We start from the raw sequence: 15,830 nt of genomic DNA, 5'->3' as shown, positions 1-15,830 counted from the left end.
ACTAACTGCAGGCCGATTCTCGATGAGCCCTTGTCACTAACGTCAGCATTGTCAATCCTCTGGTGGTGGCATGACCGAGCATGAAGGACGTGGCGCACCCATGCACGCAGGACCCGGAGCATCCCTGTATGCGTGACGTGGAGCACCCACGCATGGACAAGGAGCACCCATGCACGAAGGACGAGGAGCACCCATGCACGCAGGACCCGGAGCATCCCTGTATGCGGGACATGGAGAGCCCATGCATGGACAAGGAGCACCCATGCACGAAGGACGAGGAGCACCCATGCACGCAGGACCCGGAGCATCCCTGTATGCGGGACATGGAGAGCCCATGCATGAGGGGCACGGAGCACACGACAATCAGCGTTCATGCACTAACGACCGCTGCAGGCATTAGAAAAGGCGAAATGAAAAAACAGACCTAAAATTGAAACTAAATCCTTTGCAATCAACAAAACAGCGTTTGAGTCATTTTAAAAGCTTTAATCCCTCAGCACCATGATGGGCCATTTGCCAAGTATTCCGTCCAGTGCGTTACTGAGCCCGACTGGCCAGGAAGATCCCAGGATCGGTCTGTGGCCTACACCGAGCTGGTTGAGAGGCTATAACTATCAGGAAAGACTGAACAGGCCGGGGCTCTTTTCTCTAGAAAAGAGAAGACTGAGGGGTGACCTGATAGAGGTCTTCAAGATTCTGAAAGGGTTTGATAGGGTAGATGTAGAGAAGATGCTTCCACTTATGGGGGAGACCAGAACTAGGGGCCATAAATATAAGATAATCACTAATAAATCCAATAGGGAATTCAGAAGGAACTTCTTTACCCAGCGAGTGTTTAGAATGTGGAACTCGCTACCACAGGGAGTAATTGAGATGTCTAGCATAGATGCATTTAAGGGGAAGCTAATACATGAGAGAGGAAGGAATAGAAGGATATGTTGATGGGGTGAAATGAAGTAAGGTGGGAGGAAACTCAAGTGGAGCATAAACACCGGCATAGACCAGTTGGGCCGAATGGCCTGTTTCTGTGCTGTAAATTCTATGTATGTAATTCTTTGACAGTTACAAAGGACATAGAGCAATGGCTTTGTGTAGTCTGAACCCAGTTATTAGTGAGCAAGAGCTGAGCAAATAAAATGCCCATAATTCCACATCAATTGCCTCTCTTTGTTAGAGAGACTCAAAAGTGACAGACATGGAGGAGGGGCTGGATTTCCCGTGTGCCGCAGTGGTGGTGGGCCTTCAGTGGGTCGAGATGTCGAGCCCCTTTTCCTATGCCCCTGATCCCATTTCCTGGGTCAGGGACATTTAATTATCTCAGGGGGAGAGTTGAGGCCATTTACAGTACTGCTCAGGCACCGCTCTGAGCTTGGGGAAGAATTTAATGTGGCATCTTGACTGTAACTGGCCCAACTTTCCTCGTCACACCAGCTCAAGTACTCTTAGATTTCACATGGCAGTTTCCTGAAAGCAGTTCATTGCACTGCTAAAAGAAAGACTTGCATTTATACAGCGCATTTCACAACCACTGGACGTCTCAAAGCGCTTTACAGCCAATTAAGTACTTTTTGAAGTGTAGCCACTGTTGTAATGTAGGAAACACGGCAGCCAATTTGCGCACAGCAAGCTCCCACAAACAGCAATGTGATAATGACCAGATAATCTGTTTTTGTTATGTTGATTGAGGGATAAATATTGGCCCCAGGACACCGGGGATAACACCCCCTGCTCTTCTTCGAAAATAGTGCCATGGGATCTTTTACATCCACCTGAGAGAGCAGATGAGGCCTCGGTTTAACACCTATATCCGAAAGACAGCACCTCCGACAGTACAGCACTCCACGGGAGTGTCAGTCTAGCTTTATGTGTAAGAAGTCACATAACACCAGGTTATAGTCCAACAGTTTTATTTGAAATCACAAGCTTTCGGAGCGCTGTTCCTTCGTCAGGCGAAGTGGAGAGATGCATAAAGACACAACTTATATAGTCAGAGAATAATGCCAGATGATTACAGGTAATCTTTCTAACTGCCATTTATCACACCTCGGCAGAGAGATAATCACAGCAATCAAAGGTGTGAATGGTGTCCAAACAGGTTAGTCAGGAAAACATTACATCAAAGAACAATGAGGTGGGGTCACAAGGGGTCAAATGTTGCAGATGCTGGGGTCTGTATGAAAAACAAAAAACAGACAAAAACACATTTTTTTGCTGGAAATCACAGCAGGTCCGGCCGCATCTGTGTAGACAGAACAAGCCAATGACGACTCGAGTCTGGGTGACCCTACGTCCCGGAGCGGAGAAACTATGCCATGTTCTTCGCAGCCTTCAACATGTCATCGATGACGACTTCCTATGGACCCACGGCGAAGAATCACTGAAAAGACTACACGATAACATCAACAAGTTCCATCCCACCATCAAACTCACCATGGACTACTCCTCAGAATCGGTTTCATTCTTGGACACATGAATCTCCATCAAAGACGGACACCTCAGCACTTCACTCTACCGCAAGCCCACGGACAACCTCAGGATGCTCCACTTCTCCAGCTTCCACCCTAACCACGTTAAAGAAGCCATCCCCTATGGACAAGTCCTGCGAATACACAGGATCTGCTCAGATGAGGAGGGACGCGATGGACACCTACAGACGCTGAAAGACGCCCTCGTAAGAACGGGATATGATGCTCGACTCGTCAATCGACAGTTCCGATGGGCCACAGCGAAAAATCGCATAGACCTCCTCAGAAGACAAATACGGGACACAACCAACACAGTACCCTTCGTCGTCCAGTACTTCCCCGGAGCGGAGAAACTACGCCATGTTCTTCACAGCCTTCAACATGTCATCGATGATGACGAACACCTCACTAAGGCCATCCCCATGCCTCCACGACTCGCCTTCAAACAGCCGCCTAACCTCAAACAGATCATCGTTCGCAGCAAATTACCCAGCTTTCAGGAGAACAGCGACCACGACACCACACAACCCTGCCATGGCAACCTCTGCAAGACATGCCAGATCATCAACACAGATACCATCATCACACGTGAGGACACCACCCACCAGGTACATGGTACATATTCATGTGACTCGGCCAACGTTGTCTACCTCATACGTTGCAGGAAAGGATGCCCCGGAGCATTGTATATCGGCGAGACCATGCAGACACTGCGACAATGGATGAACGGACACTGCACAACCATCACCAGGCAGGAGTGTTCCCTCCCAGTCGGGGAACACTTCAGCAGTCAAGGACATTCAGCCTCCCATCTTTGGGTAAGCATACTCCAAGGCAGCCTTCGAGACACACGACAACGCAAAATTGTCGAGCAGAAACTGATAGCCAAGTTCCGCACTCATGACGACGGCCTCAACCGGGATCTTGGGATCATGTCATGTTACATATAACCCCACCTGACGTAGGGTCATCCAGACTCGAGTCGTCGTTGGCATGTTCTCACTACACAGATGCGGCCGGACCTGCTGTGATTTCCAGCAAAAAAATGTGTTTTTGTCTGTTTTTTGTTTTTCATACAGACCCCAGCATCTGCAACATTTGACCCCTTGTGACCCCACCTCATTGTTCTTTGATGTAATGTTTTCCTGACTAACCTGTTTGGACACCATTCACACCTTTGATTGCTGTGATTATCTCTCTGCCGAGGTGTGATAAATGGCAGTTAGAAAGATTACCTGTAATCATCTGGCATTATTCTCTGACTATATAAGCTGTGTCTTTATGCATCTCTCCACTTCACCTGACGAAGGAGCAGCGCTCCGAAAGCTTGTGATTTCAAATAAAACTGTTGGACTATAACCTGGTGTTGTGTGAATTCCTACATTTGTCCACCCCAGTATCTCCACACCATAGCGTTATGTGCTCAAGTCTCAGGCGCGGGACTTGAACCCACAACCTTTTGCTACCAACTAAGCCACTGCTGACACTTGGCTGCGAGCAACAGGAAGTACACATGATGTATTTCCCTCATTCGCAAACAACGGCAGTGACCTGACGTCATTGAGTCCCACCTCAAAATCCTTCCCCCGCCCTCCCACATTATGGAATTTCTATGCTGTTATGTGTAAGGAAATTCAAGGCCAGGAAGTTTAAACAGAGCTGTCACACTGGTACAGTGGGGTCTCACTTCTGAGACACTTTTTTCCTATCAGTCTGAGGTAGATTTGAGGCCAAATCCTCACCGCTGAAAGGGTAATATGTCACCCAGTGTGCCAACCCAATGCCCTCTCCGCCATAATGTGTTTTTATAAAATATATTTTTTCTATTTTAATACACTGTCATGAATCTTACCATTCATGTAGAAATGACTCATGAGATAACACTGGGTGGCCAGCTGGTGGCGCCGTCCAAGGAAAGTATAAATACTCGGGCGTGGGCCCAGCTTGCTCAGGATGTTTCTGTAACCAGGAACTAGTGATGTAACTAGAATCTCATGGTTGTGAAACAGTTGATTAAAGCCTTGTTTTATACTCAAACCAAGTGTTTAGTAGTTTTCTTACGTCATACACTATACTGGATTGTCACCCTAGATTTTGTGCTCAAGTCCCTGAGTTAGGACTACGAACCCACCACCGCCTGGCCCAGAGGCGAGAGGGCTACCAACTGAGTCACACGGCGAACCCCAACCAAGGGGGGGGGGGGCAACATCATCAGCAGAGAAGGAGAGAAAAGCTTTTGTTATGTTGCCTGCCACAAGTCTGTCTGATGCAAAGGGTCATCCTCTCCGCAATCACAACTTAAATATGTTTGTGTGCAATTTGGTGCTTTGCCTGAAGGACTTAATTTATCACCATCTCATAGCTTACACGCATTACATAATGGCTGGCTTTAAGGGCAAGTCATCATGTTTAACTTCTATCAGTTACTGTCATATTTAAGGCTCTAGCTGGTAAAAGACAAATGAGATGGGTGCCAGATTTATGAGATCCAGGAACGAAATGTTCAATGTTTGGTCTCGTCTGGGTAACCAAGTGCATTTATATGTTTTGTGAGGCAAGCGGGTAAGATAAAAGAGGCAAAACCGAATGATTTGTAATAGAATTCTCTGCTGTAATTTAACTGTTATTATACCGTAAAATTGATAGTCTGATAGTGCCTCGTAAAAGGCATCCTGTGAATAATTTGATCTGCTAATTGTATTCAAATGATGTGGGAAGGTGTGAGCAGTTCGCATCACATTAGGGCCGAGGTCCCGAGGTGGGGCGAAGTTCCAGCCTTTGTCAATGTAAGTTAACCACAACGCTGGCCTGGCTTTGGATAGTGTCGAAGACAAGCATTTGTTCTAGACTTTCTCATGCTGCCAAGTCTGGCGCAGAAAATAGCAAAACCAGACCGCGTGCTAACCAATACCTTGTTACACAAGATAAAGGCTCATGGGGTTGGGGGTAATGTATAAGCATGGGTTGAGGATTGGTTAACGGGCAGAAAACAGAGAGCAGGGATAAACGGGTCATTTTCGGGTTGGGAGGCTGTAACTCGTGGGGTACCGCAAGGATCAGTGCTTGGGCCTCAGCTATTCACAATCTACATCAATGACTTAGATGAAAGGACCGAGTGCAATGTATCCAAGTTTGCAGACACTACTGTTAAGTCTGTGGGTTGTATTATAAATAATCACAGACTCCACTGTTAACAAAATAAAACACGTCTTTACTATTCAGAGGCTCGGGCGATTCTGCCCTAGTTAACGTATCACAACCCTTATATACTGGTGTGGTCACTATCGGTATTACAGTATACATGAGCCAATAGATAGTGCCACCCTAAAGTAGTGCTCTTAAAGGCGAACGGTTACATTCTATAGTTCCCTTAAAGGTAAACGGTTACATACACAACACTCCTCCCTTCCTAGCTTATTACTTACAGAATCCCGTTAAACATACAATCTTCAACTTTATATAAACAGTTTGCAGATATACTCTCGATGGAGTCAACGTCATATAACAATTTACAGATATACTCTCAATGGAGTCAACGTCATATAACAGTTTACAAACATACTCTCAGTGGAATCAGTTTACAGGTTCAGTCTCTGTGGGAACAGTTCATAAATTCAGTCTCTGGTATTAATTCGTTCCAGACAGCATCCTCCATAGCCTTTTTTTTTTTAACAGCTTGTACTTTCGTCCTGTTGAACCAGCAGTGCGGACTTATACAACCCACTGGCTGTCTTGATAATGTCCCTGGATTTATTTTACAAATTTAGCACCTTTCGTAGTGTTCGGACTGAGGTAGTAGAAGTAATAATATTTTAAACAGTTATTATTTTCTGCTTCTTCTTTTTCTTTTCTGCCTTTTTGAAACTCTCCGAGCTCTTTTCCCGGCTGCCATCTGTAGCGCCACCAACTCTCTATGTTCCTTAGACCTTAAGTGCTTCCTCAGGATTTCAGCACTTTGGGAGTTCCCATCACAATTTGGGCAGACCACATCCTCATAACATTCGGTGTCACTCAACAGGTCAAAACCCTTCTTCAAGCAATCATATTCATCCTGCTCTTCCTTGGATGTCTGCCCTTCCTTCCCTCCTGGCCTCATTTGTGCGTTCAATCCTTTCCCTTCCTTCAGGGATTTCGTTATCAGGCTATTTAATCCTTCTACTGAAGTAGCTGTTTCCCCATTCTCCTGTTCCCCTGGACGTAATTCAGCGTACTCCTCCATTTCATCCATCATTTTCTCCAATGCTTTCATCTTCTCTTCCTCTTGTACTTTGGCTTCCAGCGCTTGGAGAAGTTGCGCCTCGATGCTCTCTAGCTCATGTTCAGGGCCCATTCCCAGTTGAAACTGTTCTTCAAGTCGGTCAACCTCGGTAATTGCCGCCTCATATTTGTCTTGGGCTTCCTTCCATATTTTTATGAGTTCTGCCATGTCTTTCACCTCTACATCCTCATCTATGTATGGAACTTCTACCGATGAGTCTGTCTTGGCCCTGAGCTCCTCAAGAATTTCCTGCAGCCTTTGGACTTCTTGCTCATGTTCAACCTTTAGTTGCTCATATACTTCCAACGAAACTAGCTTTTCGGAGGTTGCTGAGTTAACCCCCTCCAGAATTGTAGTCTGGGCCTGTTCATACTGTTTTTTCAACTTCTCGCACTCTGCTTGTAAGGAGTCGTAGAGAAGAACTGGAATAAAATCCTGGCTTCCTGAAGATTCCTCTTCATTTGTTTCTTTCGCAATTTCCTGTTGGAGTTCAGCCAAGGCTGCTATTCTATCTGCCTCTCGAAGTCTCACTGCCATCAACTCTTCTTTATTCTTGCAGTCCATCTCAGCCATTTCCCGTTTACTTTCATTTAACTGAGTGAGTAGTCCCTTATTTTGGGCTGAGAGATATTGCACCTTCTCATGTAGACCCTTGCACTCCTTCTCTGCTTGACATAGCTGATTACCGCTGATTTGGTTCTGCGTTTCAAGTTCCAACAGCCTTTGCTTAGCTTCTTTCAGTTTCGCCCCTATAAGCTCCTCTTGCAACATGGCCACATTATTCTCATCAGGTAAAGAAGCGTTTCTCTTTTCCATGTCCAAGATTTGTTTCTGCATCTCCTTAAGAGCACCCTGTGATTCAACTTCTCTTAACTTTGCCTGCACTAGCTCCGTCTCTAATTGCAGAACAAAATCCTCAGTGCAGCGTGATTTGCCCTTCTGCTGTATCTCTAGATCATGCAAATATTCTAACCCCTGAACATCATCAGGGAGATGTGATCGGTAATTGGTCACGATGGCTCTATGGTCGCTCTCTGCTTGAGCCAGTAGGTTCTGTTGTCTTTCCAGACTCTCCCATTCGGTGTCATAGAACTTTTTCATTGTTTTCATCTCTTGTACGAGGCGGTAACTTAATTGTTCTAATTGTTGTTGTACTTTGAAATAGCGTTGAGTTCGAGCCCGGTGTTCCTCCGTAATGCATATGTCTGTAGCTTGAACAGACTCAGAATTCTCTGTCTTTATGCACGCCATCGATTTTCCAACCTTAGTCTGTGAGTTAATGTTAACCTTGTTTTTCATACATAAGCTGGACTTATCGTCTTCCGGCTCAGAGTCTGAGCTGCTTGTCTGCACCGAGTCCTCACTCGTCATTGCTTGTCGGTAGTGCCATTCCATGTCTATTTTCTTGATCCACTCCCGTCCTAGAAGTGGTGGTCCTCCCTCAGGTAGTACGTACAAATTCATTCTTGGGTGTACTTTACCCCTATCTCTCACCTTGACTCTTATTTTCCCCATGGGGTATACGCGATGCCCCGTGTATGTCTGTAATACGAACTTGGTATTTCTTAAGGGTATGTGAGAGAATAGTCGGTGGTAGTCCTTTTGGTTGATGACTGATACAGCTGATCCCGTGTCCAGCTCCATTCGTACTTGGACTCCAGCTATTTTTAGTGTGACCCAGATCGTCTGTAGATCAGTTACTTTACCCACATTGTGGATTCTCAGACTATCCAATTCCTGGCTGTTTGGGTCTGAGTCTGAATTTTGTTCGTCTGAACTCTTTTCAGCCACCTGATGCACCTTGTTGTACTTTTCTTGTGGTGGTGGCTTCCTTTGTTTGTTGGTCTTCTTTCTGGACCTGCATACCTTCGCGATGTGACCCAGTTTGCCACATTTCCTGCACTCTTGATTCTTAAACCAGCACTGATTCTGGTCGTGCGTTGTCTTTCCACAACGGTAGCATTTGGAAATGCTTGCAGTCATTTGGTCCACCCCGAGTGCCGCCGCCTTTAGCTGCATTTCCGCCGTTCCTTTCACTGCGGCTTCGTGCGATGAAGCTATGAGGACAGCCCTGTCCAGTGTGAGGTCGTTTTCCTCCAGGAGTCGCTTCTGCGTTCCTTCTTTGGCCAAGCCGCATACGAACTTGTCCCGCAGCGCCTCTGTCAAATTCCCTCCAAGCTGGCAGTATTTCGCTAGCTTACGCAGTTCGACTAAGTATTCCGCATTGCTTTCATCTTGCCTCTGGGTTCTGGCGTAAAATTTAAATCGTTCAGCCAGTATCAACGGTGTGGGGTTCAAGTGATCCTTCAACACTGTTACGATCTCTTCGAAGGTCTGGTCCACTGGTTTAACTGGTGCTATTAGATGTTTCAAAAGCCCGTATGTTTTTGCTCCCATCGAATTTAACAAAGTTATTGCCTTGTTGTCATCCTCAATTTCGTTGGCTACGCAATATATTTCTATGCGTTCCACATACGTGGCCCAGTCTTCTATTTCAGCATTAAAGTCATTAATATTTCCTCGCTTAGGCATCTTCTTCTCTTTTCGAGTACAGTACAAGTATTACTTTACTTATTATTAATTTTCTTCTCTCTTCTTGAGAACACCACAAGTATTGCTGTACTTATACTTATTTTCCCTCTCTTCTTGAGAACACACCAGCCTTTCTGAAAAATCTTATTACTTTCCTGAAATTCTTAATAATTTCCAAGATGGCGGTTTCCCGCTTCTTCCTTCTTCTTCAGCGGTTTCCCCGCGAAAAATGGCGGCTTTCCCGCGCTTCTCGCTCTCCCCGCCCACTTCGATGGCGGTTTTCCCGCGCTTCTCGGCGCTCTCCGCCCACTTCAATGGCGGTTATCACCCGTTCCCCGACGCTGACTTTCAGCCCGAGTGCGGGCCTTATCAGCGGATGCGATCGATGGCCCGGCTGCGCCTCGCACTTGAAAGCGGCCCCCGGCCTCTGGCTCACCCGCTCGCGCGGCTCTTGCTCGCTCCCTCCCGGGCTCTGGCTTACCCGCTCGCGCGTTTCACCGCGGCTCTTATCAGGGATTGCGATCGCCCTGTCTTTGCAGCCAACGCTGCGGCTTACCCACGAGGTTATGGAGGCTTCAGGGTCCTAATGCCTGTCGCTTCCAGCCTGTCGGTTCCAGACTGGTGAGGATTGAAACCTCTCTTCAACGTCCTGTCTTCGGACGAAGCCGCCGTGGAACAACTGCCGCAGGGTTCGAATCCTGACTCGTCGCCAATGTTAAGTCTGTGGGTTGTATTATAAATAATCACAGACTCCACTGTTAACAAAATAAAACACGTCTTTACTATTCAGAGGCTCGGGCGATTCTGCCCTAGTTAACGTATCACAACCCTTATATACTGGTGTGGTCACTATCGGTATTACAGTATACATGAGCCAATAGATAGTGCCACCCTAAAGTAGTGCTCTTAAAGGCGAACGGTTACATTCTATAGTTCCCTTAAAGGTAAACGGTTACATACACAACAACTACAAAGCTTGGTGGGACAGTAAGCTGTGAGGAGGACAAAAAGAACCTGCAAAGGGATAAAGACAGGTTAGGTGTGTGGGTAATAAGATGGCAGATGGAGTATAATGTGGGGAAATGTGAGGTTATTCGCTTGGTAGGAAGAATAGAAAAACAGAGTATTTTTTTAAATGGCGAGAAATAGTAATTGTTGGTGTTCAGAGAGATTTAGGAATCCTAATACAGAAAACACAAAGAGTTAGTATGCAGGTACAGCAAGCAATTAGGAAGGCAAATGGCATGTTGGCCTTTATCGCAAGGGGGTTGGAGTATAAGAGTAAGGAAGTCTTGCTACAATTGTACAGGGCCTTGGTGAGACCACACCTGGAGTACTGGGCACAGTTTTGGTCTCCGTATCTGAGGAAGAAGTGCAACAAAGGTGGAGGTAGAAAGGTCCCATATTCTAATTATCATATAATTAAAAGAAACCTCTCCTGAATATTATTTAATTGATTTTAAATGCCTTCATCTGTTTATTTCCCACCTCCCCCCAAAAAAATACTCCCCCCTCCTTTCTGGAAGGGGTTGACCCTTGCAGGGGTATGGATTCACAAGCACCAGTCGGCCTCTGACACCTCACCCAAGAGGTTTTGTTCCCACGTCAGCCTTGACAGCAAGCGTCCAGCTGGCCATTCAATCACGTGGGTACCAGAGCCTAGCCTGACCCTGGCCTTGTGACGTCGGCACACAGGCCCTTTTCAGTTTGACTGGATGGCAATTAGGGGTGTGAACTCTGGCTGAGTGTGTTTTACCCCTTGTCAACCATCTCAAAGAATCCCCACAAGACACACTTGCTGAGATCAACGCAGTGTGAATCGTCCAGGGTTGAGATCTAGTCATTTCTTGCCTGTGTGGCTCAGTGCCACAGCAATTGTGAAAGAGCTTGCTTTTATATATCACCTTACTTTGTCCTCAGGACCTTTCCAAGATACTTCACATTCAAAGAATTATTTTTTTTGAAGCGTAGCCACTGTTGTTATGTAAATAAATGCCGTAGCCAATTTGTACACAGTAAGGAAATTCGATAAATCTGTTCATCTGGTTTTGGCTGCGTAAGGGAGGACTGTTCGCCAGGACACTGAAAGAGCGCCCCGTTCTTCCTGCTGTGGGTTATTATGTCCACCGTAACAGGGCCAGAGCCTCTTACGTCTCATCGCCAATGCAGCACTCCCTCAGTACTGCACTGAAGTGTCAGCCTAGATTATGCGCTGGAGTGGGGCTTGAACCCACCACCGTTTGACTCAGGGATTAGAAGGCTACCTGCTGAGCCAAATTACTCTGTCTGCCCTGTTTTTTAAAACTTATAACCAATATTCATGGGCAAAATTCTCTGTGCGAAGCGCCTTGGGATGTTTTACAGCATTAAATGCGCTATATGAATGCAAGTTGTGGTTGAGAAAATAACAGCTATTTGAAATATGAAGTACGGCGTTTTGCTTTTGCCTACTTAATGCTAAAATTAGTGAAGATGAGGGTATATTACTCCCTATCGCAATACCGTTAAAATAACAGCTCCTGTTACCATGAAGTTACTTGGCCATTATAGTGGGAATGAGCAGGCCATAAGCAGCAGGCAGAACGGTGCCTCACAGCTCCTTGCAAACTGTTGCCTCCCGCCACGCAGCATTTAACCCCTGACTGTGCACTGCCTGGATCTCCTGAAGGCACCTTTTTCCAAAACTGCTTATTACAAGTAATCAACAGCGAGAAAATTGTACATCACAGGATCAAGGGTTCAATTTCTGTAAAGTGGCGAGTGTGAAGAAGCAGAGGCTGCAGAACCTTTATTGGATTAGAATCTGTGAATGAGCTGACAAATTGCCGTTGAGAGTGCAGGCATCTTAAGTTCTTTGCTGAGTTTAACTTCACTGCATTTTTTCTCTCCAATTTCCTCCATTTGCGAAGGCTGTTAAAAGGCGCAAATGGGATCCTTGGCTTTATTAATAGAGGAATAGAGTACAAAAACAAGGAAGTTATGCTAAACCTTTATTAAAACAAGCCCCAGCTGGAGTATTGCGTCCAATTCTGGGCACCAATGTTGCCTTTTTGCTGCGCGCCATGCAGCCACGCAGCACTCTTGAGGTCCCGCGCAGCCGGTGAGCCAGCTTTTAAATAGGAAAACCGCGCATGTGCGGAATGCCCGTGCGTGGGTCAAAAGGAATTTAGAAGGAACATTGCTGGGCACCACACTTTAGGAAGGATGGCAAGGCCTTGGCGAGGGTGCAGAAGAGATTTACTAGAATGGTACCAGGGATGAGGGACTTCAATTAAGTGGAGAGACTGGAGAAGCTGGGGTTGTTCTCCTTGGAGCAAAGAAGGTTAAGAGGAGATTTGATCGAGGTATTCAAAATCATGAAGGGTTTTGATAAAGTAAATAAGGAGACACTGTTTCCAGTGGCAGAAGGGTCGATGACCAGAGGACACAGATTTAAGGCGATTGGCAAAAGAACCAGAGGCGACATGAGGAAACATTTCTTTACACAGCGAGTTGTTGTGATCTGGAATGCTCTGCCTGAAAGGCCGGTGGAAGCAGATTCAATAGTAACTTTCAAAAGAGAATTGGATAATACTTGAAGGGGAAAAAAATTCAAGGCTATGGGCAAAGAGCAGGGGAGTGGGGCTAATTGGATAACTCTTTCAAAGAGCCAGCACAGGCACGATGGGCCGAATGACCTCCTTCTGTGCTGTATGAGCGTATGATTTTCGCCATGGAGGCCTTCATAGTTTTGAGGTATGGATCAGAGGCCTCATCCATATGCCAAACAAGTTACCATTCTCAAAGATGCCAACCTATAAAGCTCAAGGTAGCTGATCATGGCTTCAAAAAAGCTGCCCACTCAAAAAATAAACAATGTACAACTGGAAAAACCAGCCCTGGATAATGGTCTCCCCACATGTGTAAGAGGGCCAGTCTTGACTAAAAAAAGAATTGGCTTATTCTTCGAGGGTCTGGGCTGCTTCCCTAGCCTGGCTCTCTTGGGTGGGCCCACTACTGCCCATCTGGATGCCAGAATGTCTCATCTCATTTGGTGTTACCAGCCTCCAGTATTGCACCGAGTCATAACTGACTGGGGAAAGCGGAAACTCCCGGTTCAAGGAGATTCTGGCTCCACCCGACCTGAGGGCATTTACCTTGTCGGGGGGGGGGGGTGCGGGGGCAGGTGGAGGTTCAGAACCTTACCAGGCAGGTTGGGATCTCCCGGATATGGCGGAAACCCAGCACAACTGGGTCCCCGCTGTTTTCTGCTGGGTTCTGCTGGAGATGCAGCGTGGGTCTGTTTTGAAAGTGTATTTATTAACCGTGTTTGAACCTCATTGCGCTACATGGCCTTGGTCCAGATGCATTGAATAGACCTGGTGTGACAGAATGTTCAATCTTGTAACATACCAGTAACAAATTACATGGAATTTTATAGAACGGAAACAGGCCATTCGGCCCAACAGGTCCGTGCCGGTGTTTATGCGCCACACGAGCCTCCTCCCACCCCTCTTCATCTCAGCCTATCAACATATTCTGCTATTCCTTTCTCTTTCATGTGTTTATCTAGCTGCCCCTTAAAAGCATCTATACTATTTGCTTCAACCAAAAAGTGCTAAAGTGTTGTTTATGCCATGGGACCATAAGCTTGAAAAAATGGAGAAGGCACTTAATATCTGGTTGGAAGACCAGAACCAGAAACAAGCGAATGTTAATTCCGCATGGGTACGTAAGAAGGCCCTTAGTATCTACAAGCATCTTACTGTGGCTGCCGGGGAAAGTGCAGATGGCATAAAGTTTCAAGCGAGTAAGGGCTGGTTGGAAAATTTTAAGAAGAGGTTCGCCTTGACTAACCTCCAGGTTGTGGGGGAATCGGCCTCGGCCAATCACGAGGCCGCTGCCAAGTTCCCGGAAGAGCTGAAGAAGTTGATCGCCGAGAAGGGTTACCTGACGGAGCAGGTATTTAATGCGGATGAGACTGGTCTCTTCTGGAAGCGGATGCCTTCCCGAACTTTCATCGCGAAGGCGGAGAAGCATGCTTCGGGATTCAAGGTGGTCAAGGATAGGGTGACCCTTCTCCTTTGTGCTAACGCCGAGGGAGACTGTTTAGTGAAGCTGATGCTGCTCTACCGCTCTCTGAATCCCCGCGCTCTGAAGTGCAAAAACAAAAATTATCTACCTGTCTTTTGCCGTTCTAGCCGCAAGGCGTGGGTTACTGCTGCAGTCTTCATGGACTGGTTTCATAACTGCTTTGTGCATGACGTGGAGCGGTACCTTGCGAGAGAAAATCTGGCCTTCAAGGTCCTACTCATCCTCGACAATGCCCCCGGCCACCCGCCGGCACTCCAATTCACCCATCCTAATATTGAAGTCGTCTTCCTGCCTCCCAACACATCACTCCTTCAACCCATGGACCAAGGTGTGATAGCCACCCTAAAGGCATACTACATACGACGCAGCTTTGATCGCATGATGGAGCCTATGGAGGATGACGCAACACTGAAAGTGAAAACTTGTTGGAAGGATTACACCATCACTGACTGCATCACCAACATAAAAGAATCGATGGATGAACTGAAGAGGATGACAATCAACGCCTGCTGGGGTAAACTTTGGAATGAGGCAGTGAATGACCTCCGAGGCTTCCCTGCAGTTAACGATGGAGTTGATCGCTTTGTGAAGGTTGCGTGACGTTTGGGAGGCGAGGGGCTGGCCGACATAGAGCCTGATGACGTCGAGGAGCTCCTTGAGTCGCACGGCGAGGAGTTGACGGAGGAGGACCTGGATGAGCTGATACAGCATTCTAGTGAGGCAGAGGACGAGGACAAGGAGATGGTGGAGAGGTCGAAGGTGACAAGTGCCAACCTTAGCAAGGCAATGCTCCTTACTACTAATCTCTCCGACCTCTTTATGGAGATTGACCCATTCTTGGAGCGTAGTTTAAAATTCAAACGATGTTTGGAGGATTTAATGAGACCATACAAGCAGGTCCAGAAAGATATTCAGAAAAAAATAAGTCAACCATTCATCGCAGAATTCTTTAAGAAACCGCCCAGTTGATCTTTTTTATTGTGTTATTTGAACATTTATTGTTTTTATTACGTTATTGTGTATTTTATTTGTGTTTAATAAAAGAACAAGCAACTTACACAGGCTCTGAAGAGTTTAAATGCGGCCGTGTTCACCCTAACCCCATTTTCCCCATAGGGTCTTGTATTTGCCAACCGTGGTTTTACTAACCACAGGGGTTTTCAGGGACGTATCCCCCGTGGTTGGGGAGGGATTCCTGTATTGTAATGTGCCTATTATAAAAGTCTATACAGGTGCAGATCTTTCAACTTGAGGAAGGTTTTATAAGATAGAATGGAATCCTCAGCCAAGTGCTGTAGTCTTGAGTTATAGTCGAACTGGCTGGGGAATCAAAGGCTGCTTTAGACTCTCACACATTTTGTGCTGTCAGAACCCTTTATTCTGCTCGACACAAAATAGAGCAGTGAACTAGAAAGAAAGAAGAAAAACCTCATATTTATACAGCGCCTTCCACCACCTCAGGGCACCTCAAAGCACTTTACAGCCAATGAAGTATTTTTTGA

This window comes from Somniosus microcephalus, chromosome 19 (genome assembly GCF_052327205.1).
Source record: "Somniosus microcephalus isolate GS21.2 chromosome 19, FLI_Smic_1.0, whole genome shotgun sequence".
Lineage (NCBI taxonomy): Eukaryota > Metazoa > Chordata > Chondrichthyes > Squaliformes > Somniosidae > Somniosus > Somniosus microcephalus.
This window is presented reverse-complemented; position numbering follows the sequence as displayed.